General features: G+C 47.0%; 6 pseudogenes; 1 reads left to right on the forward strand and 5 right to left on the reverse strand.

Annotated features, from left to right (window-relative positions):
- Positions 1–241: 241 nt before the first annotated feature.
- On the reverse strand, positions 242–360 carry LOC143953185 (5S ribosomal RNA; annotated as a pseudogene).
- A 7,358-nt stretch (positions 361–7,718) lies between these two features.
- Positions 7,719–7,837, reverse strand: LOC143955189 (5S ribosomal RNA; annotated as a pseudogene).
- A 2,011-nt stretch (positions 7,838–9,848) lies between these two features.
- Positions 9,849–9,967, reverse strand: LOC143953064 (5S ribosomal RNA; annotated as a pseudogene).
- A 759-nt stretch (positions 9,968–10,726) lies between these two features.
- LOC143954474 (5S ribosomal RNA) lies at positions 10,727–10,845 on the reverse strand (annotated as a pseudogene).
- Positions 10,846–11,155: 310 nt separating this feature from the next.
- Positions 11,156–11,274, reverse strand: LOC143951229 (5S ribosomal RNA; annotated as a pseudogene).
- Positions 11,275–20,223: 8,949 nt separating this feature from the next.
- Positions 20,224–20,342, forward strand: LOC143943023 (5S ribosomal RNA; annotated as a pseudogene).
- Positions 20,343–23,865: the final 3,523 nt, after the last annotated feature.

Here is a 23,865-nt window from a genome sequence, read left to right on the forward strand (position 1 = left end):
ACACCCCCCTCTGGATGGATTATGCCGGAGGGACCTGGGGTTTGTGTGACCCTGGATCTTGGTACAGTACTTCATCCGTGCCTCAAATCATTATGATTGATGGAAGGCAGACTCACAGTTGCAAATATACCAGTATCAAGTATTGTTCAGCTGCTTTTTGCTCTGTATTTCTCTGTTGCATTATGTACTCGGGGGACCATCTTCCCGTTTGGAGAAAAAATTATATTTGAAAAAAAAAAGAAGCCTACGACACCTGGTATTCCCAGGCGGTCTCCCATCCAGGCATTAACCAGGCCCGAACCTGCTTAGCCTCCAAGATCAGACGAGATGGAACAGATTCAGGGTGATGTGGCCGTAGACGATATCTTCAAGCACTCTCAACTCTCTTGACAAACGCCAAGATGGTCACCTTGGGAACAAGCGGAAAAAAATAGGTCAACGACAACAACATAAAAAGAAGACTGGGGGCGTGGCTTGGCCAGCAGCGAGGATGGCGGCGCACTAGCTGAGCTCCGGGGAGAGAGTCGGCAAAAAGCACAGTCTGTCCCACACCAGCAGCTCGAGATGGGCAAGAAAACACAGCTCACCCCTCACTTGAGTGCACGGCGGAACCCAAGTGGCGGAGCAGCCAGGAATATCACCGAAATCTTCAAATCTCAATCCATGCTGAGGACCGGCGGCCCAGACAAGATGGCGCGGGCGCATGGCGAGGAGGAAGATTTTAGCGAGGACTCTCAGTCCGCTCCGGAGGACACAGGTAGGAGTCGTTTTCACTCCTCCAAACCCCTCACATACGACCACATGTCGGGCTTTGCTGCAGACATTAAGTCCACATTTTCAGCGGCCATTACGGACTTAAAAACCAACCTGCTGGTTCTCACAGAGAATATCACAGCAGCAGAGGCGGCAGGGAAACGGAGAGACAAAGACATCCGTGCACTGGAATCAGTGGCGGTGGCCCACTCTTCACATTTCATAGAAATGAACCGTCATTTAGAGGACCTGGACAATAGGGGGAGGAGGAATAACATTAGGGTACGGGGGATCCCAGAGTCGGTGGAACCGGATCAAATAGTCCCTGCTCTACGAAGACTTTTTAATAGCCTCTTGGATAGACAGGAAGACACCGCCATAGATTTTGTACGGGCCCACAGAGCACTCAGAGCGAAGGGACCGGACTCTGCCCCCCCCCAGGGACATAATCTGCTGTCTTCAGAGCTTCCCCCTTAAGGAGGATATAATGAGAAGAGCCAGGAGGAATGACTGCATTGTCTTTAACGGAGCAGCCATCATGCTTTTCCAAGACCTATCACAAATCACACTGCGCAATAGGAGAGCCCTGCGCCCTCTATTAGATGTCCTCAGGATGAGGGAGATTCGCTATACCTGGCGCTTCCCATTCGCTTTGGTAGTCACACACGGAGGTAAGCAGCTTTCCCTGCGTACCCCGCAAGACCTTCCGGAATTCTGCGAGGCCCTGCACATAGAACCACTGTCACTACCGGACTGGTACCAGGAGTTCTTGCCATCGGTAGGGCCCCAGGAGCCCCCTGGTTCAGCTTGTTCAACGCCGGAAAAACACCTCCCGAAGCGCATGAGGAACAACCCAGGGAATCACTCAGCCATGGGAACCCCTGACTCCCGCCGTGCCCCTTCTAGAGCTAGAGAGGGGGACCAGGGTTAGATTGATTTGTTCTATCCCACAGTGTGCTCTACGTGGGAATTCTTTGGGTCACCCCTGCAAAACGTATGGCTTCGAGGGGTATGTCTTGGGCGGGCTAGAGATTGATGTTATGGAAGACACACATTAGCCCACCCCTGGTAATGAACACCTCGCCTTTCATACTGTGACCTACTAACTCTCTTGTTTTGTGGTTGGGGTGCAACTAGTGGGTAGGTAATGACTCGATAAGACGATATTAGAAATTTCCACTACCCAAGCAGTGTTATTGTGTCCATGTACCTAGAGCGCAACCTTGCAGAGCCAGTTATTTGAAGGATTTTGCATGGCACAGGAGTCTGGGGGAGGATTGCTGCACTTTCTGTCTTAGGCGGGTAAAGCTTGGACACGCTTCACACTCATCAGCCCCCTCGAGGATTGCATGAACTTTGTTTCCCGGCTAACTCTGTGCATCTGGCTTTTTTAGTGTGCATCTCCTTCACTGTTTGCCCCCAGCATACCCACAGACTGGTCTATCCTCGTGCTCAGTGAGCAATTACTTTGTACAGCTTCTATCAGGGCAGTGATGGTCCAACAAGAGGTGGCCGTGACCCTACCCGGTATTGTAATGTAAGTTCATACCCCAGAGGAGACAATGTCAGACGAAGGATGACCCACGGACTCTTGCCTAGATGGCCTTAATGTATTCTCCTTTTATAGGTTAAGAAGAACGAAGATGACAGACTTTTTTTTTTTGCTTTTTCTTTTACAAATAATTGGTTTATTATTGCTGACTCTCTATCCCATTTCAGCGTGCTGTTTAATTGATTGTTCTTAGACACTGTGTTCTTTATTTTCTTCTGTTTTGATTTTTCTGTTGTTTTTTTACAGTGTCCTGGTTAGTCGCTTATTCAGGTCAGCACTCCAGAAAAAGCGATACGCTTTCTGGACTGACCCACGACCCTACCAAGCCCTCCAGGATCGGGCGCTTTGCCGGATTCAGCGAGAGGCTAATTTGTAATCCTGTGGGCTGAGTACAGCTCACAGAGGTTAAATATCTGTTCACTTACACTCGGGGACAGCTATCTTCTGTCTGCTGTTCCCTACCTCTTTTTCATTCCTTTCAGCTCTTCATTCATTCCTCCCTCTCCTTCTTTCTCCACTGTTCTTTCCTATCTGTTACTAGATTCTAATACCTCCCACGCGTTGACTTGCTTTATTAAAGGGTACAACAGTTTCGTACTTTGTCCATAACCCAAGGGTTTTTTTTTTCTTTTCTTTTTCTTTTAGTTCTACCTTTATTTTATTGATTTCCTAGATCTCCAGACCACAGAGGGCGAGACCAGTCTGAACACAAGCCTGGGGTTATAGGCCTAAGGAATTTCTTGAATGGCATACTCAACGTTGGGCTCCACGCCCCTGGTGGTCTCCCACAATATACAGGGATTGAACATTCCGGAAAAAAGAACCACGGTCCTCAGAGAACTGCAAAAAAGTAGGCCACAATGCGTTTTCCTTCAGGAGACGCATTTTCTCTCGCGCCAGACGCACAGACTGACTAATAGATTCTTTAAAAGAGCTTTCCATGCTACTAATCCCTTATCCAAGACAAAGGGGGTTTCAATTCTTCTGGGTAAAGATACTCCATTTGAAGTATCCGAGACGGTCTCCGACCCGGGGGGACGTTATATTTTCCTAAAAGGCTCCTACAAGGGCAGGCCTCTTACCCTGGCCAACACTTACTTTCCCAATAGGAACCACTTACAATTTTGCAAAAAACTAATGCAGGAATTACAGGGTTTCGTGTCAGGTTGCATCATTTTGGGCGGGGATTTTAATATCCCCTTAGACCCACTAGCGGATACCTCGACGGGGAAGTCATGTGTCCAGTTTCAGGTACTGAGACAGATCAAGAAGCTTCTGCAATCCTTACAACTCGTAGATTCATGGCGTTTATTGAATCCAGAGGGTAGAGACTACACACACTTCTCTGCACCTCATAAAAAATATTCCCGCATAGATTACCTGTTTGTGTCCCAACGCGATTTATCAGTCATCAGTGCCGCCAAAATAGGCACACAAGTTATCTCAGACCATGCTCCAATAGCGGTGACCCTGGACCTTAATTTGCATAGACAGAAATCCGACACCTGGAGATTAAATTCATCCCTCCTGACAGACCCCCACACTCTACCTCAAATTGAGGAAGCGATTAAATAATATTTCTTGACCAACGACTTACCCGACACGGACCCACTGGTACTCTGGGAAGCACATAAATGCACTGTTAGGGGGGTACTAATCAAATTAGGTTTGAGACGCAAGCGAGCTCAGGAAGAGGAGACGAGGGGCCTATTGGAAAAAATAAATAGACTTGAAACTTTGCACAAACGCACACTATGCGAACGAACGGCCACAGACTTGTTGGAAACCAGGAAACACCTACATGACTTGCTTCTCATTAAATCCAAACGTATGTTATTTTTCAAAAAAAATATTTATTATGAAGGGGGCAACAAATCTGGCCGACTGCTTGCCACAGCCCTTCGGGAACACCACTCAGGACAGACCATCAATGGGATTCGGAATGCGGACGGTTCCTTAGCGGTCAACAACGAAACTATAGCTGCACACTTTCACGACTACTATATGGGGTTATATAACCTACCCCACAACATAGACCACCCGACCTGGACGGCAACAGATCCCAAATTATCACGGACTTCTTACTAAAAAGTGGACTCCCATCTCTTGGGGACCAAGACCTAGCTCTCCTTGACGAACAGATTTCTGATGAAGAGATTAAAAGGGCTGTTAACGAACTGAAGACTGGGAAGAGCCCTGGGCCAGATGGCTACATGGCCATTTATTATAAAACATTCCTGAATATCCTTTCGGTTCCCCTTAAGAAAGCCTTGAACTCCCTGTCCATACCCAGACAGGTCACCCCCGACTTCCTATCAGCACATATAGCGGTGCTGCCCAAACCCAATAAAGACCCTTCCCTATGCTCGAGCTACAGGCCGATATCGCTACTAAATTTAGATCTAAAAATACTGACAAAAATCCTAGCTTGCAGACTGTGCCCCCTACTATCGGACCTGATTGGTCCGGAGCAGGTAGGCTTCATGCAGGGGAGGGAGGAAAAAGACAACATTATTAAAACGCTTCTGCTGACTCAGGCCGCTCGTGCAGGGCAGCTCGGAGGCCTTCTCCTGTCCACGGATGCGGAGAAGGCCTTCGACCGAGTTGCGTGGGATTACATGCTGGCCTCATGCAGATGGGTAGGAATGGGAGAGCGGATGATGTCGTGGCTCTCGGCGATATACCAAAATCCCTTGGCTAGAGTCAGGGTTAATGGTTCCTTGTCGGATCCGGTGACTATAGCAAATGGGACCAGACAGGGATGCCCCCTGTCCCCACTTTTATTCATACTCTCCCTTGAGCCGTTTATTAGAACGATCAAAGGGGAGGACTCGATCAGAGGGTTCAGGGTTCGAGATAGGGAGTTTAAAGTAGCGCCTTACGCCGATGACCTGATGTTTTACCTAGTTGACCCACACACGCCGATCCCCAATTTACTTAAGGCCTTTACGAACTTTGGTTACATATCAAATTTAAAAATCAACTACTCCAAATCTGAAGCTTTAAATATAAACTTAAACCCTGAAGACCTAACTAGATTTGAAGGGAACTGCCCGTTCCGCTGGGAGAAGGTAGCGCTTAAATACCTAGGGGTGTGGGTGGCGCCAGACATTGGTAAAGTTTTTGATCTTAACTTTCCCCCGTTGCTAAAAACAATTGAAGAAGACTTGCGTTCATGGGGTGCGCGGTGGTTCTCCTGGTTTGGACGGGCCGCTATTCTGAAGATGTCAATATTACCTAGACTGATTTACCTATTCAGGACGCTACCGGTCCGGATTCCGAGAAGCTTCTTCCATAAATTAAATTCACTGGTGTTGAATTTCTTATGGAACAAAAAGAGGGCGAGGATTAGATTCGCCCTTCTGACGAAACCCAAGGTCAAGGGAGGGCTGGGGCTTCCGGACTTCAAGAAATACCAGTTAGCGGCCCACCTGACCAGGATAGTCGATTGGCAATGCCATAAGAGCGATAAGGACTGGGTGGGATTGGAAGACATGCTGTCTGAGAATAGATTAAGATTCTCTCCATTGATTCCCCTGAACAGACTAAAAGAAGAGATTAGCCTGAACCCCCTGACTGAGACAACACTGGCACTGCTACACGCGACGACAAAATATTTTGCTGTAACAACCCCATATGGCCCCCTGACTCCACTACGAGACAACCCGGACTTTATTCCGGGGACGGGAAACACTTTCTTCTATAACGCGACTTCCGAAGCCCCGAGGCTGGTGAAGGACTGTTTCACCCATGGCAGAATGAAAGACCTGAACACACTTAGGAGAGACTGGGAAGCCCCCAAAATCCCCCTTTGGACGTACTTCGTACTCAGGAGCTTTGTTAATTCCCCGAGACATAAGGAAGCATTTCATAGACCCTTGACGGATTTTGAGTCGGTCTGTGCGTCTGGTGAGCGACAGATTAAGACTACCTCTGTAGCGTATTCCTGGCTGCAGAATCTAACTAAGCACTCTGAGGACAACTGTAAGATTAAGTGGTCTCTGGAACTCCAAAGAAATATTACGGACTCGCAGTGGGGGGACGCTTGTGCATTGGCCCATAAATGTTCAATTAGCGCTTCCACCCAAGAGTTATGCTACAAACTACTGATAAAATGGTACCACACTCCAGACAAACTTCACAGATGGTTCCCACAGGTGTCGGAGATGTGTTGGAGATGCCAAAGCGATGTGGGGACACTTACACATATCTGGTGGAGCTGCCCCAAGTTAACTCCCTACTGGGATGAGGTGAGATCATTAATCACTCAAATGACACGTACCTCCATTACATTGGACGTGGCTTGTTGTCTCCTGCACATCACCGACATACCTCGGAAGAGGTATAAAAATTTGTTGCTCAAACATCTGCTGAATGCTGCTAAAGCACTGGTGCCGCTGCACTGGCGTTCCCCCAGAGTCCCCACGGTGAAAGAATGGTTGATTAAGGTAGCTGATACCTATGCAATGGAAGAAACGGTGGCTCAGGCCCATGATGTGGTGGACCAATTTGATGACACCTGGACACCTTGGGTAGTGTTCAGATATTCTAAGAGACATGCCGATATCCTCCAGACCATCTGAGGCATGGTATACTTGCATAGACTACTCACCTCTGTTCTCTGGTTTTTTTTTTTCTTTTTTCTTCTCTTTCTTTTTTCCTCTTTTCCTCTTTTATCTTTCCTCTCTGCTCCCTTCAACTCTGAATGATCTTTCTTTCAGTTATTAATCACAGATTTTATCTGGAGGATTAGTTCATTTTGCTGTATGGTACAGGCGGTTTAGGCACCTGCGAGCTTACTCACATTCTTTCCTCACTGGTTAAGAATACTAGACGAAGGGGGTTTGCCTTAGACGATCGAGTAGCTTTTATTGTACAAGCTATAGCCTCTGGCAAATAGGTGTACCAAGAGGACAAGATTTCGCTGATTCTTAAAGTATTTTTTATGTACCACCAAACGCAATTGTAATGTTATAACTCCTGTTATTGTTTCACCTTTATTTTCAATAAATGCTATTGATGTGAAAAAAAAAAAAAGAAGACTACGGCATCTGGAAATCCCAGGCGGTCTCCCATCCAAGTACTAAACTGGTCCCAACCCTGCTTAACCTCTCAGATCACATGAGATTGGGCTCTTTCAGGGTGATGTGGCCGTAGGAGATTTCTTCAGGCACTCTCAACCCTCTTGACTAACGCCAAGATGGTCACCTTGGGAAACAAACAAAAAAAACAAGTCAACGCCAACAATATAAAAAGAAGCCTACAGCACCTAGTATTCCCAGGTGGTCTCCCATCCAGGTATTAACAAGGCGCGACCCTTTCTAGCCTCTGAGATCAGAGGAGATTGGGTGCTTTCAGGGTGATGTGCCCAGCGAAAAAAAATAAACGAATCAATGTCAACAACATAAAAAGAAGCCTACAATAACTGGTATTCCCAGGTGGTCTCCCATCCAGGTACTAACCAGGCCTGACTCTTCTTAGCCTCCAAGATCAGACGAGATTGGGTGCTTTCAGAGTGATGTGGCCATAGGCAATCTCTTCAGGCACTCTCAACCCTCTTGACAAACACCAAGATGGTCACCTTGGTAAACAAACAAAATGCTTTCGGACCATCGTGCAACAATTTTGGCCTTTATTACAGGCCGACCCTATTGTAAATCAATACATAACTGACTCACCTGCAATTACTTTTAAGAGATCACAATCTCTAAAAGATTGTTTAGTTAAAAGTCATTTTATTGACAATCCATTATCCACTTCTTTGAAACAATTCGGCACATATTCCTGTGGTCAATGCGACACGTGTCCGTATATTAATAACTCTTGTAAAGTGAAACTACCCAATGGTAGTTGTTTTTTTCCTAAGTTTCATGTTACGTGTTCCACCCCCGGCATCGTATTTCTAGCGCAATGCCGATGCGGAGGCTTCTATGTTGGTAAGACTAAACGACTGTTTTCAATCCGCATTAAGGATTATATTAAACCTATACTAAATAAGTCACAGCCATAAGTAGGCATATTGGGACTTACCATTCCTTTGACCCTGATTGGATTCGTTTTACAGCTTTGGCACATATACCCTTGAATTCACGAGGTGGTTCTGTTGACAAGTTTCTTTTACAAACCGAGGCCAAATGGATTTTCACTTTAAAAGATACCCAGTACCCGGGGTTCAATGAAAATATCAGTTTTAGATCATTTTTATAACAGTGTTCTTTTCCACTTTTTCCCCTAAACCCCATTCTGGGTTTTCCCTGACAACAGGACTTAGATGAAGAAATTTCCTTCTTTTTTTCTCCCCCTCCTCCCCTCCCCCCATTCCCCCTTTTTTTTTTTTTTTTTTATTATTTCATTATTGGATTTGTTATAACACCATATGAATTGACTTGATCATTGCTGTAATTATAATTGATATTTTTTTCTCCTTTTGTGTCTAATAATAAACTAGTTATCATGGTACCCTGGTTTGTTTGTATCTGTGTTCGCGGATCATGCTGCACAAACATTGGGATCTCTGTTGTTCACTATGACTCTCGTTCACAGGGCGGCGCTCCACAGATCGCTAGCGCCGTGTCCGGGATTAATCGATACCTTTTTTTGCATCGCTGGGACAAATCAGTGGGTCCATTAGCCTTTTCCTTTTGGTTGGGGGGCATACGGACACCCAGGGTGCCTCTTGAGTCATTGACTTTGGGGACACCCGTTATGGTGGATCACTGGCTGTTACCCCTATTATGGGGATAGGGCTAGTTTGCATACAGGCTTGTCTACTTCCGTCTCTATAACACCAGAGACCCATTATGGCCATCTCTCTAATGTTAACCCTGTTGGCAACTGCCCAGCTGGAAGCTCCACCTCCAGCTTAGTGGCATGATGGGAAATGTAGTCTGGCAGTCGGCGTAACTGGCTCTGCACATGCGCGGTGTTCTCTCCAGAATGTCCGCATCGAGCCGGTGACGTCAGACGCCGGTGACGCCGGTGACACCGGTGACGCCGGTTGCACATATCTTCATCTAGTGTTGATTCCTGGTTTGCGGTTGCTGGTCGATAGGTGGTAAGCGCCATTTTGTTTAGATCACATATGCCTGGGTTGCTATATATATCTATATTTATCTATGTATCTTTGTAATTACATTGTAGATTTATGTTACTTTGTATATTAATTCTATATTATATTTATCGTTAGTTGCACATTCCCCTGAAGAAGCTTGTTGCGAAACATGTTGGGAACGAGTGCTATCAGTCTTTCAACTTGCATTTCCGGGATCCCTCTAGTCCAGTAAAAATGCGTACATTGTTCTTTGTATTTCTACGTACTATATTTGACACTATAGTGCTTTTTAATGTATATGAATAAATTAATTTTTATTATATTTCGTTCTATTAGTGTTTATAATTGCACCGCTTAAAAATCTCCCTTGTTTCCCCTTCCCATCCCCCTTCCCCGTTTTGTAATTTTCATATTTATTAGGAGATGATGTGCCTATCTCTGCACGGTGTCACTGGATAGGTTGGACCATATTGTTTCTATAACATAAGAAGAAGTATACAGCACCTAGTATTCCCAGGTGGCCTCCCATCCGGGTATTAACAAGGCCTGACCCTGTTTAGTCTCTGAGATCAGACGAGATCTGGTGCTTTCAGGGTTATGTGGCCATAGGCGAACTCTTCAGGCACTCTCAACCCTCTTGACAAACAACAAGATGGTCACCTTGGTAAACAAACAAAACAAAAACAAGTCAACGCCAACAACATAAAAATAAGCATGCGGCACCTGGTATTCCCAGTCGGTCTTCCATCCAGTTACTAATCAGGCCCGACAATGCTTAGCCTCAGAGATCAGACACGATCGGGCACTTTCAAGGTGATGGGGCTGTAGGCGATCTCTTCAGGCACTCTCAACCCTCTTGACAAACACCAAGATGGTCACCTTGGGAAACAAGCGAAACAAAAACAAGTCAATGCCAACAACATAAAAAGAAGCCTACGGCACCTAGTATTCCCAGGTGGTCTCCAATCCAGGTACTAGCAAGGCCCAACCCTGTTTAGCCTCTGAGATCAGAAGAGATTGTGCGCTTTCAGGGTTATGTGCCCATAGGCAATCTCTTTGGGCACTCTGAACCCTCTTGACAAATGCCAAGATAGTCACCTTGAGATACAAGCGAAAAAAAAACAGGTCAATGTCAACAACATAAAAAGAAGAATACGGCACCTGGTATTCCAACGCCATCTCCTATCCAGGTACTATCTAGGCCCAACCCTTCTTAGCCTCAGAGATGAGAAGAGATAGGGCTCTTTCAGGGTGTTGCTGCTGTAAGCGATCTCTTTGGGCACTCTCAACCCTCTTGACAAATGCCAAGATGGTCACCTTGGGAAACAAGTGAAAAAAACAAACGAATCAACGCCAACAACATAAAAAGAAGCCTACAATAACTGGTATTCCCAGGTGGTCTCCCATCCAGGTACTAACCAGGCCTGACTCTTCTTAGCCTCCAAGATCAGATGAGATTGGGTGCTTTCAGAGTGATGTGGCCATAGGCAATCTCTTCAGGCACTCTCAACCCTCTTGACAAACACCAAGATGGTCACCTTGGGAAACAAGCGGAAAAAAAACAGGTCATAAAAAGAAGCCTACGACACCTGGTATTCCCAGGCGGTCTCCCATCCAGGTACTATCTAGGCCCAACCCTTCTTAGCCTCAGAGATGAGAAGAGATAGGGCTCTTTCAGGGTGTTGCTGCTGTAAGCGATCTCTTTGGGCACTCTCAACCCTCTTGACAAATGCCAAGATGGTCACCTTGGGAAACAAGTGAAAAAAAAAAAAAAAATCAACGCCAACAACATAAAAAGAAGCCTACAATAACTGGTATTCCCAGGTGGTCTCCCATCCAGGTACTAACCAGGCCTGACTCTTCTTAGCCTCCAACATCAAACGAGATCGGGTGCTTTCAGGGTGATGTGCCCGTAGGCAATCTCTTCAGGCACTTTTTCACCCTCTTGACAAACGCCCAGATGGTCACCTTGGGAAACAAAAAAAACAAGTCAACGCCAACAACATAAGAAGAAGTCTACCACACCTAGTATTCCCAGGTGGTCCCCCATCCGGGTATTAACAAGGCCCGACCCTGTTTAGCCTCTGAGATCAGATGAGAACTGGGATCCCAGTTGAAGTCATTGGATGACGTAACGCGTAGGAAACCGGAAGTGACGTTTACATCCGAGCAAGGCGCTCGCCGGTCCATTGTTATAACTGTGTACTGTTCCGTTTTTCTTGTGAGTAGACAAGTTTTATCTTAAATAAAAGTGTTGGTTTGAAATACTACACCATGGTGGACCTTTCTGACTTATCCCTTTGAGCTTGCCTGTCATTTATAACCCACGAGGAAATCGGAGGAGTTTGTGGTATCTCCAGAAGTCCGCTCTGCAGCCATCCCTTTGATCATTCTCTGTAATTTAGTTGCTTTGTTTCTCGCTGCATACCTTGCAGCTGCGAGGTAATTATATAGCATAAGCATCACTGGCACGGAATATCACCAGAAGAGAGTTGGTTTGGCACATTGCACTTTAATTTTCGGATTGTGATTATTGCATTCAAATTGCACGATTGGACTATGTATGGGACACTTTAGTGTGATTCACTGATGTTATCGTAACTCACTCATTTGCTGCTATTGATTCCCGTTGGAATTAGTCTATTTTTTGCGTGTTTTAATTAATTTTATATACACTGCAATTTTACACTGTTTTTTTTTTATTTTTTTTATTTGGTGATATGTGTTTTATTGCATTTAGCAATGTACCCTGAATTTTTGACACCTGAATGATGCACAGAGACACCTTTAAATAGTTAATTTATGTATAAATGCATGTATGCACTTTTCATATAACTTTTAAGCACTTGGCACTGTTTTAGTTTACAAACTCAGTTGCACCGATACTCGTTTTTGCTAGTATTAATGATTTATTTTTATTTTTTCATATTATTTGGTTTTCAAGGTAGCGCAACACAACCCCCCCTGTTTTAAGTATATATAGCATTGAGAGCCAACTCATACAGTGATTGCTGCTCCTGTTGTTATTTTGCCTTCTGACCTTATTTGCCATAGAGCGCGGAAGCCTCTTGATATACAAGGGCACTGGTAAGTCACTTCCTAGGTCTAGGGGGTTATAAAAATGCCTGTAGGTTACCACCCCCCCCCCTGCAAGACTGGAGCCAGCCTCACAGGATGAGTCAGTGCCCCTGTCAGGTTTTGCAGCCTCTCCTAATATTTCAGCCCCGATATACGTCACTGAGGACTCCCTTAGGGCTACATTGGAGGGTTTTGAAGGGAGAAACATATTGTTTCAGCTTCCCTGAAAGACAGCAGGAAAAGGGGTAGACCCCCTCCCTCTGCTGAGATTCCTCTTTCAGATGACACTTCTGACAATGAGGAGAGATCCCTAGCTTGGGACAGGGATCTTGAGCAGTTGGATGAACCAGAGGAAGAGGAGAGAGTTCCCTCCTCCAAGGCGCTCAGAAAACAGGTGCAGTATTATACTGAATTGGTGCGTACCACATTCAGAATGTCTGCTGCTGAGATCGCTACGTCCTCTGTTTCTTCCCTGGGAGTCAGGAAAATCCCACAGACTGCCTTTTCCTTTCCAATTCATCCCTTAATGGATAAATTGTTGCATGAGGATTGGGAACATCCCGATAAACTGTTTGCTCCTCCTAAAAGGTTTTCTATGCTTTATTCTCTGGAGGAAAGTTTCACCAAGAAATGGGAGGTCCCATCTGTCGATACGGCTGTTTCTTGCGTGAATAGAAACCTGACCTGTCCTTTGGATAATGCTCAGGTATTTAAAGATCCAACTGATAAAAAGCTGGAAACATTATTAAAAGCCTCCTTTTCCATGACTGGCGCTGTAGTGCAACCTACAGTCGCAGCTGTGGGGTTGTGTCAGTTCCTCAAGGAACAGGTTAAGCAGATGCTTGGCCTCCTTCCCAGTGAGGAAGTGGAGAATTATGCAGAAATACCTCAAATTCTGTGTTTCATGATTGATACGATTTTGGATTCTGTCCAACAAGCATCTCGTTTGTCTCTCCTGTTGGTACACATGTGAAGGGCCCTATGGCTAAAGAATTGGACAGCTGAGCTATCATGCAAGAAGCATTTGATTGGGTTCCCGTTTAAAGGGGAAAGTTTGTTTGGAGAAGAATTAGACAAATTCGTCCAAAAAATTTCATGGGGTAAATCTACTCTCCTTGCAGTCAAAACGTCCATCATTTAGGCGTTCTCTCTCTCCCGGAGCATCAAGCTCTAAGCAGTGGCGACGGTCTTCTCAACCCCCCTCTACAGGAAAGGCTCAAGGCCGGGCCCAGGCGCAGAAGAAATCCGGGGGGCAAAAGCCTGCCAAGCAGAGCCCAAAAGCTTCCTTGAGAAGGGGCGCCCCCGCTCGGCCGAGTGGGAGGAAGGCTCCTGCAGTTTGCGGAAGCCTGGCGGGAAGAGATCCGGGACAAGTGGGTGGTCTCTTCGGTATCTCTGGGCTACAAGCTGGAGTTTCAGGAGATTCCACCTTCTCGCTTTCTAAGGTCAAGGATCCCCAGGGACCCAGTAAAGCAAAGACCGCTATTTCTGGCCTTAGATCACTTACTATCCCAGGGGGTGATAGTAGAAGTGGACCCAAAAGAACAGGGTTCAGGGTTTTACTCGCATCTCTTCACTGTTCCAAAGCCAAATGGAAGTGTCAGACCTATCCAGGATCTGAAGGATCTGAACAGTTTTTTACGCATCCAGTCCTTCCGAATGCAGTCAATTCGCACTGTGGTCTCCTCCCTGCAAGGGGGAGAGTTTATGGCATCAATAGACATCAAGGATGCATATCTCCATGTGCCAATTTTTCGCGCACACCAAAAGTATCTAAGGTTCGCGGTAGATTGGTGCCATTTTCAATTTGTAGCCTTGCCGTTCGGGCTCGTGACGGCCCCTCGAGTCTTCACAAAGATTCTGGACCCTCTCTTGGCAAACCTAAGAGCTCAGGGTATAGCCGTCATGGCTTATCTAGATGATTTGCTTCTCATAGAGAAAACAGTAGCGCTCCTGAACCACGGTGTTACCAGAACGCTAGAACACCTGGAACGTCTAGGTTGGATTATAAAAAGTCATCCCTACAGCCTGCTACCAGGTTGGAATACCTGGGTATGGTTATCGACACCGCTCAGGGCAAGGTGTTTCTACCAAGGCCAAAAGCCTTGGCCATTGGGGATCTGGTGCGCCTAATTCTGGGCAGATGATCTTCCCCCATTCGGTTGTGCATGAGACTGTTAGGGAAAATGGTCGCCTCCTTCGAGGCCGTTCCATTCGCCCAGTTCCACTGAAGGCCTCTGCAAAGATGCATCCTTGCGGCTTGGAACAGGAAGCCCCAGTCGTTGGATCTTCCTATGCGTCTATCCCCAGGGACACGCAAGAGTCTCGTCTGGTGGTTACAAACGAGAATTCGCTGAAAAGCAAAACTTTTCTTCCTCTTCCATGGAAGATTATTACGACAGATGCCAGCCTGACAGGCTGGGGAGCAGTGTTGGAGGAGACGTGCTCGCAGGGGAAATGGTCTGCGATCGAGAATCTATTGCCCATAAATGTCTTGGAGATCCGGGCAGTTTATATGGCTCTCATAAACTGGTCTTTCAGACTACGGGGTCTCCCTGTTCGGGTTCAGTCTGACAATGCCACTGCAGTGGCCTATATCAATCACCAGGGCGGTACCAGGAGTCTGGTTGCTCAAAAAGAGGTGAATCGCATACTTGTCTGGGCAGAAAGGCATGTACCATGCCTTTCTGCAGTCTTCATTCCAGGAGTGGAAAATTGGCAGGCGGATTTTCTGAGCCACCAGCAGTTGTGCCCAGAAGAATGGGATCTGCACCGCGCCGTATTTTGGAACATATGTCGCAGGTGGGGTACTCCAGACGTAGATCTGTTTGCGTCCAGGTTCAACAGAAAACTGGACAAGGTCGTGTCAAGGACAAGAGATACACTCGCTCAGGGGTCGGATGCTCTGACAGTTCCCTGGGGTAAGTACAATTTGATTTATGCCTTCCCCCCGTGTCCGCTTCTGTCGCGGTTCCTGGGAAGAGTCAAGAGGGAGACAAAGTTGGTTCTTTTGGTAGCCCCGGCTTGGCCCAGGCGACCGTGGTACGCAGAGATCATGAAGTTGGCAGTAGGCAGGCCGTGGATCCTCCCTCTCCGGCCAGATCTGCTCTCACATGGTCCAATTTACCATCCTGCTTTACACAGTCTGAATTTGACGGTTTGGCTGCTGAGACCCACATTCTGAGAGACCGTGGGCTTTCGGGGCCAGTCCTTTCTACTCTGGTCAATGCCAGAAAGCCGGCCTCCAGGCTTATTTACTACAAAATCTGGAGGGCATATGTTTCCTGGTGTGAACTCAGGGAATGGCATCCTAGAAAGTATGTCATTAGCAGGATCTTGGCCTTCCTCCAGTCAGGCCTAGAAATGAATTTGGCCGTAAGCACTATCAAGGTGCAGATTTCGGCCTTGTCAGTGTTTTTTCAGAAGCCACTTGCATCGCATTCCCTGGTGCAGGCTTTCATCCAGGGGGCTATGCGGATAAGGCCGCCAGTCAAACCTCCGGTGTGCCCATGGGTTCTGAATTTGGTTTTCTCAGCTTTGCAGGGGCAACCTTTTGAACCTTTGCATCAGGCTTCGTTAGTTCTTTTGACTAAAAAATTGGTTTTCTTGGTAGCCATATCCACGACTAGAAGAGTGTCAGAACTAGCAGCTCTCTCCAGCAAAGAGCCGTATCTAATTATTCATAAGGACCGGGTGGTAATGCGTCCCAACAGGTCCTTTCTGCCTAAGGTGGTTTCAGGATTCCATTTGAATCAAGATGTAATCCTACCATCCTTTTTTCCGGACCCACAGTCCGCAGAATAAGAATCTTTGCACACTTTGCATGTGGTAAGGGCAATCAGTATCTATCATCAGGCAACTGCTCAGATAAGGAAAACTGATTGCTTATTTATTTTGCCGGAAGGCCCTAGGAAGGGCCAGGAGGCATCAAAATCCACTCTCTCAAGGTGGATTAGACAGATTATTTCTCAGGCCTATAGTGTTAAAGGGAAGATCCCTCCTTTTCAAGTGAAAGCGCACTCAACTAGGGCTGTAAGTGCTTCTTGGGCAGTGCATCACCAGGCCTCCCTGGCTCAGATCTGTAAGGCTGCAACTTGGTCATCAGTCCACACATTCACCAGATTCTATCAGGTGGATGTCAGAGGGCAAGAGGATATCACCTTTGGGTGCAGTGTACTGCAGGCTGCAGTTTAGGTCCACCGGTCCTTGGCGGTCTACAGGGGCGGGCTGGGCCGGGGGGCAGGGTGGCAATTTCCCCCTAGGCTGCCCTAACAATATATGCATAATGGCTGGCGGCCACTGCTCACGATTTTTTTTCCTTTTTGGGTCAGGGCAGGGGCTGCAAGCTGAAGCAGAGGGAGGGGCACGGAAACTCAAGAGACACTCACACTCACTTATGTAGTGGAGGCCGCTCTGTTCTTGCACCTCCCGTCGGTCGCACTCACACTAATCCACTGACAGTGGAGTGAGAGCCAACCTGACCTGTCAGTTCGTGTGGGGGATTCCCCCCCTCCTCTCCTCCGAACACTGCAGCCTGTGTGAGCATCCGCCCACTCTGTTCCCTCCCCTGCTTCCTCATTGGTAGAGGGAGGGAGCCCATCAGAGCCTCCAGCAGCTGCAAAGCATTGTGGGACATGTAGTCCCGGTGGCCTAATAGCAATTCCTGGGCGCAAAAAATTCCCTAGCCTGACCACAGGAAGAGAACAAACGAGAGGCTGCGGGGGAGCAGACTGTCACCCCATGAGGCTGATCCTGAGGACAGAGCAGAGATAATGTAAGTTTTTTGGTGAATGTGTTTTTTTTATTTTTTCTTAAAAAGAAAAGTCTTACACTATGAAGATTTCTCACTTCTTTCCCATTGTTTCAAGCTGGGAGCTGATATTATTAACCCCTTCATGCCTAAACCTTTTTTGACACTTGTTTACAAGTAACAAATCTTTTGTTAGAAAATTACTTAGAACCCCCAAGCATTATATATATATATATATATATATATATATATATATATATATATATATATATATAAATTTTTTTTTTTTTTTTTAGCAGAGACCCTAGAGAATAAAATGCCAATTGTTGCAATATTTTACGTCACACTGTATTTATGTAGCTGTTTTTCAAATACAATTTTTTTTGGAAGAAATACACTACCGGCATTTTCATCCCTTCCTGCCCAGGTCAGTTTTCATTGTGCGGTCATGCAACATTGTACCCAAATAAATTTTTTCCCACAAATAGAGCTTTCTTTTGGTGGTAATTGATCACCTCTGCGGTTTTTATTATTTGCACTTTAAACAAAAAAAGAGTGCCAACTTTAACCACTTCAGCCCCGGACCATTTTACTGGCCAAAGACCAGACCACTTTTTGCGATTCGGCACTGCATCGCTTTAAATGACAATTGCGCGGTCGTGCGACGTGGCTCCCAAACTAAATTGACGTTCTCTTTTTCCTACAAATAGAGCTTTCTTTTGGTGGTATTTGATCACCCCTGCGGTTTTTATTTTTTGCGCTATAAACAAAAATAGAGCGACAATTTTGAAAAAAACGCATTATTTTTTACTTTTTGTTATAATAAATATCCCCCAAAAATATATAAAAAAAAAAATTTTTTCCCTCAGTTTAGGCCGATACGTATTCTTCTACATATTTTTGGTTAAAAAAATCGCAATAAGCGATTATTGATTGGTTTGCGCAAAAGTTATAGCGTTTACAAAATAGGGGATAGTTTTATGGCATTTTTAGTAATATTTTTTTTTTACTAGTAATGGCAGCGATTAGTGATTTTTATTGTGACTGCGACATTACGGCGGACACATCGGACATTTTTGACACATTTTTGGGACCATTGTCATTTATACAGCAATCACTGCTATATAAATGCAGTGATTCCTGTGTAAATGACACTGGCAGTGGAGGGGTTAACCAGGGGGTGGCAGTGTAGGGGTTAAGTGCTCCTAGGGGTGTGTTACTAACTGTGGGGGGGGGGCTGGGCTTTCATTTAGTGAACACTGATCTCTGCTCCAATCACACGGAGCAGAGATCAGCGTAATTTGTTGCTAGGCAGAACGGGGAGATGCTGTTTACAACGGCATCTCTCCGTTCAGCCGCCCCGTGAGACGATCGCAGATATGCCTGCGGCGATTGAGTCCGCGGGACCCATGACCGGACTCACAGGGGTCCCAACCAGATTGGACGTACCTGTACGCCAATATGCCTGCCTGTGCCTTTGTGCCGATGTACATCGGCGTGCGCTGGTCGGGAACTGGTTAAAAAAAACACAATATTTTTTACTTTTTGCTATAATATGCCAACTTAAGCCTTAACAGTTTAGGCTGATGTGTAATTTTCTACATATTTTTGGTAAAAAAAATTGCGATAAGCAGTAATAAGTTATTGATTTATGGAATTTTTATTATTTTTTTCTTTTTACTAGTAATGCTGCAATTTTTATTGTGACTGTGACATTGCGGTGGACAGATCGGACACTTTTGACACTATTTTGGGACGAGTGACTTTTATACAGCGATCAGTGCTATAAAAATGCACTGATTACTGTATAAATATCACTGGCAGGGAAGGGGTTAACACTAGGGGCAATCAAGGGGTTAAATGTGTTACCTAGGGAGTGATTCTAACTGTGGGGGAGATGGGACTGACTAGGGAGGAGACCAATCCTATATACTAGGAACATACGATCTGTCTCCTCTCCCCTGACAGGATGTGGATCTGTGTATTTACACACACAGATCCACATTCCTGCTCTGTCATGAGCGATTGCGGGTGCCCGGCAGACATCACAGCAACTGGGTACGTGCATCGGCTCCTCGTGACGTGTACCTCAGTGTACCGCCAGGAAGCCAAGGATGTCCTATGATAAAGAGCACACTGGTGACATCTATCATAGAACCTGGTCCAGGAGGCACGACTTCGTATGACAGAAGCCGCACTGGGTAAGCGGGAGATCTCCGCTCTGTGTTATCCAGCAGCTTTTCTCTCTCTAATCCCCATGCACTGAACAGACTGCATTGATGGGCTATGGTGAGGCTGCATTGATGGGCACTGACAAGGCTGAGCTGATGGGCACTGGTGAGGCTGCATTGATGAGCAATGATGAGGCTGCATTGATAGACACTAGTAAGGCTGCATTGATGGGCATTGGTGAGGCTGCATTGATGGGCATTGGTGAGGCTGCATTGATGGGCACTGTTGATGGTGAGCTGATTCGTGGATTAATGGGCCACTTGACTAGACTTGCCCCCCAGGCCTAAGGCTGCCAGCCCTCCCCTGGCGGTCTATATATTATGATCTCTGTCTCCCTCCCCTCAATCTGAGCATTGCTTTGGGACATCCCACTATGTAATGAAGCTCCTGTGTCCCGTGATGTATGATCAAGAAAATAGGATTTTTATATACAACTTACCTGTAAAATCCTTTTCTTGAGAGTACATCACGGGACACAGGGCTCCCGTCCCTCTTGGATTTTACGTGGTTTCCTATTGCTTTGCTACAAAACTGAGGTGCCTCCCATATGGGAGGGGTTATATAGGGGAGGAATTCTCCTTAATTGGGGGTTAACCAGTGTCCAATCACCAGAGGTGCCTATATAACCCACTATGTAATGAAGCTCCTGTGTCCCGTGATGTACTCTCAAGTAAAGGATTTAACAGGTAAGCTGTATATAAAAATCCTATTTTTAATGTTGTTGGCATTGACCTGTTTTTTTTTTTTGCTTTTTTCCCAAGATGACCATCTTGGCGTTTGTCAAGAGGGTTGAGAGTGCCCAAAGAAAGTGCCTACGGCCAAATCACCCTGAAAGCGCCCGATCTTGTCTGATCTCGGAGGCTAAGCATTGTCGGGCCTGATTAGTAACTGGATGCGAGAACGACTGGGAATACCAGGTGCCGTAGGCTTCTTTTTATGTTGTTGGCGTTGACATGGTTTTTTTTTCCGCTTGTTTCCCAAGGTGACCATCTTGGCATTTGTCAAGAGGGCTGAGAGAGCCCAAAGAAATCTCCTACGGCCACATCACCCTGAAAGCGCCCGATCTCATCTGATCTCAGAGGCTAAGCAGGGTCCGGCCTGGATAGTACCTAATTACAGGTGCTATAGGAATCTTTTTATATTGTTGGCTTTGACCTGTTTTTTTTTCGCTTGTTTCCCAAGGTGACCATTTTAGCATCTGTCAAGAGTTTTGAGTATGTCCGAAGCGGTCGCCTAAGGCCACATCACCCTGAAAGCGCCCGATCTCAGAGGCTAAGCAGGGTTAGGGCCAGATGGGAGACCGCCAGGGTCTATGTTGTTGGCTTTGACCTGTTTTTTTTTCACTTGTTTCCCAAGATGACCATCATTTGTCAAGAGGGTTGAGAGTGTCTGAATAGAACACCTTTGGCCACATCACCCTGAAAGCGTACAATCTCATCTGATCTCAGAGGCCTAGCAGCGTACGGCCTGGTTAATACCTGTATGGGAGACCATCTGTGTATGTTGTTGGCGTTGACCTGTTTATTTTCGCTTGTTTCCCAAGGTGACCATCTTGGTGTTTAACAAGAGGGTTGAGAGTGCCCAAAGAGATCACCTATGGCCCTATAGAGGGTGTAGGTAAGGGCTACAAGAGCGTGGTCAGACCAAGTAATATGGCCGATGGAGGAAGAGCTCACCAAGTGCAGTTGGTCATGTGGAATCAAGAAGAAGTCTATCCTAAAGTATGATTTGTGAGGGGAAGAGCAAAAAGAGTAGTCCCTTTCCCCGGAGTGTTGCAGACGCCAGACATCAACTAATTGGTCATTCAATAAACACTTAGTAATCTGCTTTCTAGAGGAAATGGGGAGCGAGGAGCAAGAGGCAGAAGTGTCAACCCACCTAATATCAACTGGCCCTCCCGAAAGTCACATAATCTGTGCAGGGTAGTTCTGAGGAACGTGTCTTGGTGATCATTGGGAGCGTACACAGTGGCAAATGTAAAAAGGAGCTCTCCAATGTGGCCCCTAAGAAAAAGATATCGACCCCCAGGGTCCACCAGAGAATCCTGGAGAACCCAGGGGAGCCTGCTAGAGATCAGAATGGAGACTCCCTTGGTCTTAGAGGAGGGGTTAGTAGAATGGTAGACCTTAGGCCGCGTACACACGCGGGGACTGTTCGCTCAACTTTGTCCGTCAAACAGCGGACAGTCCGCTCAAAATTAGCATGGACGGACTTGGCCACACACGACGAACGAACAGTCCGCTGAAACCGTGCGCGATGACGTGAACGGCACGTACGACGGGACTAGAAAACGACGTCCTATACACTGCAATGCAAACTTCTGCGTGTAAATCCTTTCTGAGCATGCGCGGAACTTAGTTTGACGAACAAGCCTACACACGAGGGGACTGTTCGCTGAAACAAAGTTTCAGCGGACAGTTTTTCGGAATTTCCGAAAAACTTTGTTCAGCAGACTGTCCGCTGAAACTGTCCACTGAAAGCCCACACACGAGCGGACTGTGCGCCGAAACACTGTTCAGCGGACAAAGTTGAGCGAACAGTCCCCGCGTGTGTACGCGGCCTGAGGGAAGGATCTCGACCATAGAAAGGGGAGGCTAGTATTTTTAAAATGTGTTTCTTGTATAAAGGCCACATCAGTACGGAAAGTCTTCAGTTCTCACAGGAGGATCCGCCGTTTTTCAGGGGAGTTCAGTCCCTTAACGTTTAGAGAGGTGACCTTGACTGAGTCTGCCATCGCTCCTCGGGGAGGGGGAGGTGGACGTCAGAGAAAAGCAAATAAAGTTGAACCAAGGTAGGTATTGGGTAGGTAATGGATGGTGGGAACTAAGGGGGAGAAAGGAAGGGCAAATGGAAGGAAAGGTAAGGGGAAAAAGAGGCCGGGCACCTCAACCCCAGGGGGAGAGGGAAATTAAGGGTTGTCTGCACTCAACAGTACAGGAAGGGTATACTAAAACAGCACAATTATGCTATAGCGCTTACCAGATGTACACTGGGTTTAAAGCGCCGTCCTACTTGGGTTGGTGGGTAGACAGGTCGGAGAGGGAGCCCCCGGATCCCAGTCCCCCCAGTCCTGGCAGTGGTAAATGTCACGTCTGATACCGGTATGCAAATAAAAGACAATCAGTAACATCATAGAACCAAAAAACAATAGTATAATCAAAACCGAGGTTGAGGAGATAACTATCAGCACTGAGGGGTCTCCTTGGCTCGCCCTAAACGTAGGCATGCACGAGGGAGCCCGTCACAACAGAAAAGGCATCACAGAATGGGATACACCACCCCCGTCCCATACCCCAAAAGTACATGCAGCCCCCGAACAAATGCATTTCTCCCTTTGGCAGATTGTCCTCTCCTTACCCCCTCTCCCCCGTCCATGCCCCGGGGGGAAAAGGGGGAGGCAAGGGGGGAAAACGGGGGGAAGGGGTGAAAGGGGGTGGGAAAGGGGGGAGGGAAGGGGGAAAGGAGGGAGGGGAGGGAATGGAAGGAGGGAAGGGGGGGAAGAGGGGGAGGGGGGGAAGGGGGGAGGGAAGGCGGGGAAGCTAGGGAGAGGGGACAAACATGCGGAAATGTCAAGTCCTTTAGCGCACTCACACCAGCAGCCACCCGGACCCCATAAATTTCAACTCCTCCCCTCCATGGTCACCACATCAAGATGAAAGAGGAGCAGCCCTGGTTAGTGCATGGAAAATCCGGCAGGCAAGGGGCTGGGGCCACCGTCCCTCCATCCAATGGGAGACTTCACCCGAGCAGCAGTCCTGGGGCCCGCCAATTAGTGTCTCTCCTGCATCGCCATCGGGGGCTGTGTAGAGCATCCAGAGGGAGGCTGGGACCGCCCAAACAGTAAGGGGTAAATCCTCCAGGGGGGTCCAGAGTCAAACTGGAGGGAAGCAGTGTCTCGTACCAATAGGCTCAATAAATAAGTCATCCAGGGTGTTCCCGAAAGCTGCAGAAGGCAATGTCGGCAAAGAGTAGGTGGGGGCCAGAGGGGGGGAGGGGCACAAACCGGGGTTGGGGACACATATGCGGGAATGTCAAGCCCTTCCAGTACAGCGCACTAAGTATCACTCAGACCCCCCAAAGTGCAACCCCCCCTCTAAGGTCAAGATTCCAGAAGGGAAGATGAGCCGCCCTGGTCTGTACATGAAAGAACCTGCAGCTAAGGGGTTGGGGCCATCATCCCTTCTTACAATGGGAGATGCCACTGGCATGACAGCCCCATGTCCTGTCAAGTGGTGCCCCTCCGACAATGTCGTCGGGGTATATGTGGAGCATCCAGGAGGAGGAAGGGACCACCCAAACAGTGAGGGGTAAAGCCTCCTCCAGGATGATAGCGCTGTCTTGTACAGTTGGTTAATTAGACAAGTCATCCAGTGTGTTCCTGTGAGCAGCGGAAGGAAAGGTTGGTAAGGATTATGAATGGGTGGGGGCAAGGGAGTCCATAAAACTGCCACC

The sequence above is a fragment of the Lithobates pipiens genome, unplaced genomic scaffold, assembly GCF_037356315.1.
Source record: "Lithobates pipiens isolate NorthernLeopardFrog02 unplaced genomic scaffold, aLitPip1_a1.2 Scaffold_10, whole genome shotgun sequence".
Taxonomy (NCBI): Eukaryota; Metazoa; Chordata; class Amphibia; order Anura; family Ranidae; genus Lithobates; species Lithobates pipiens.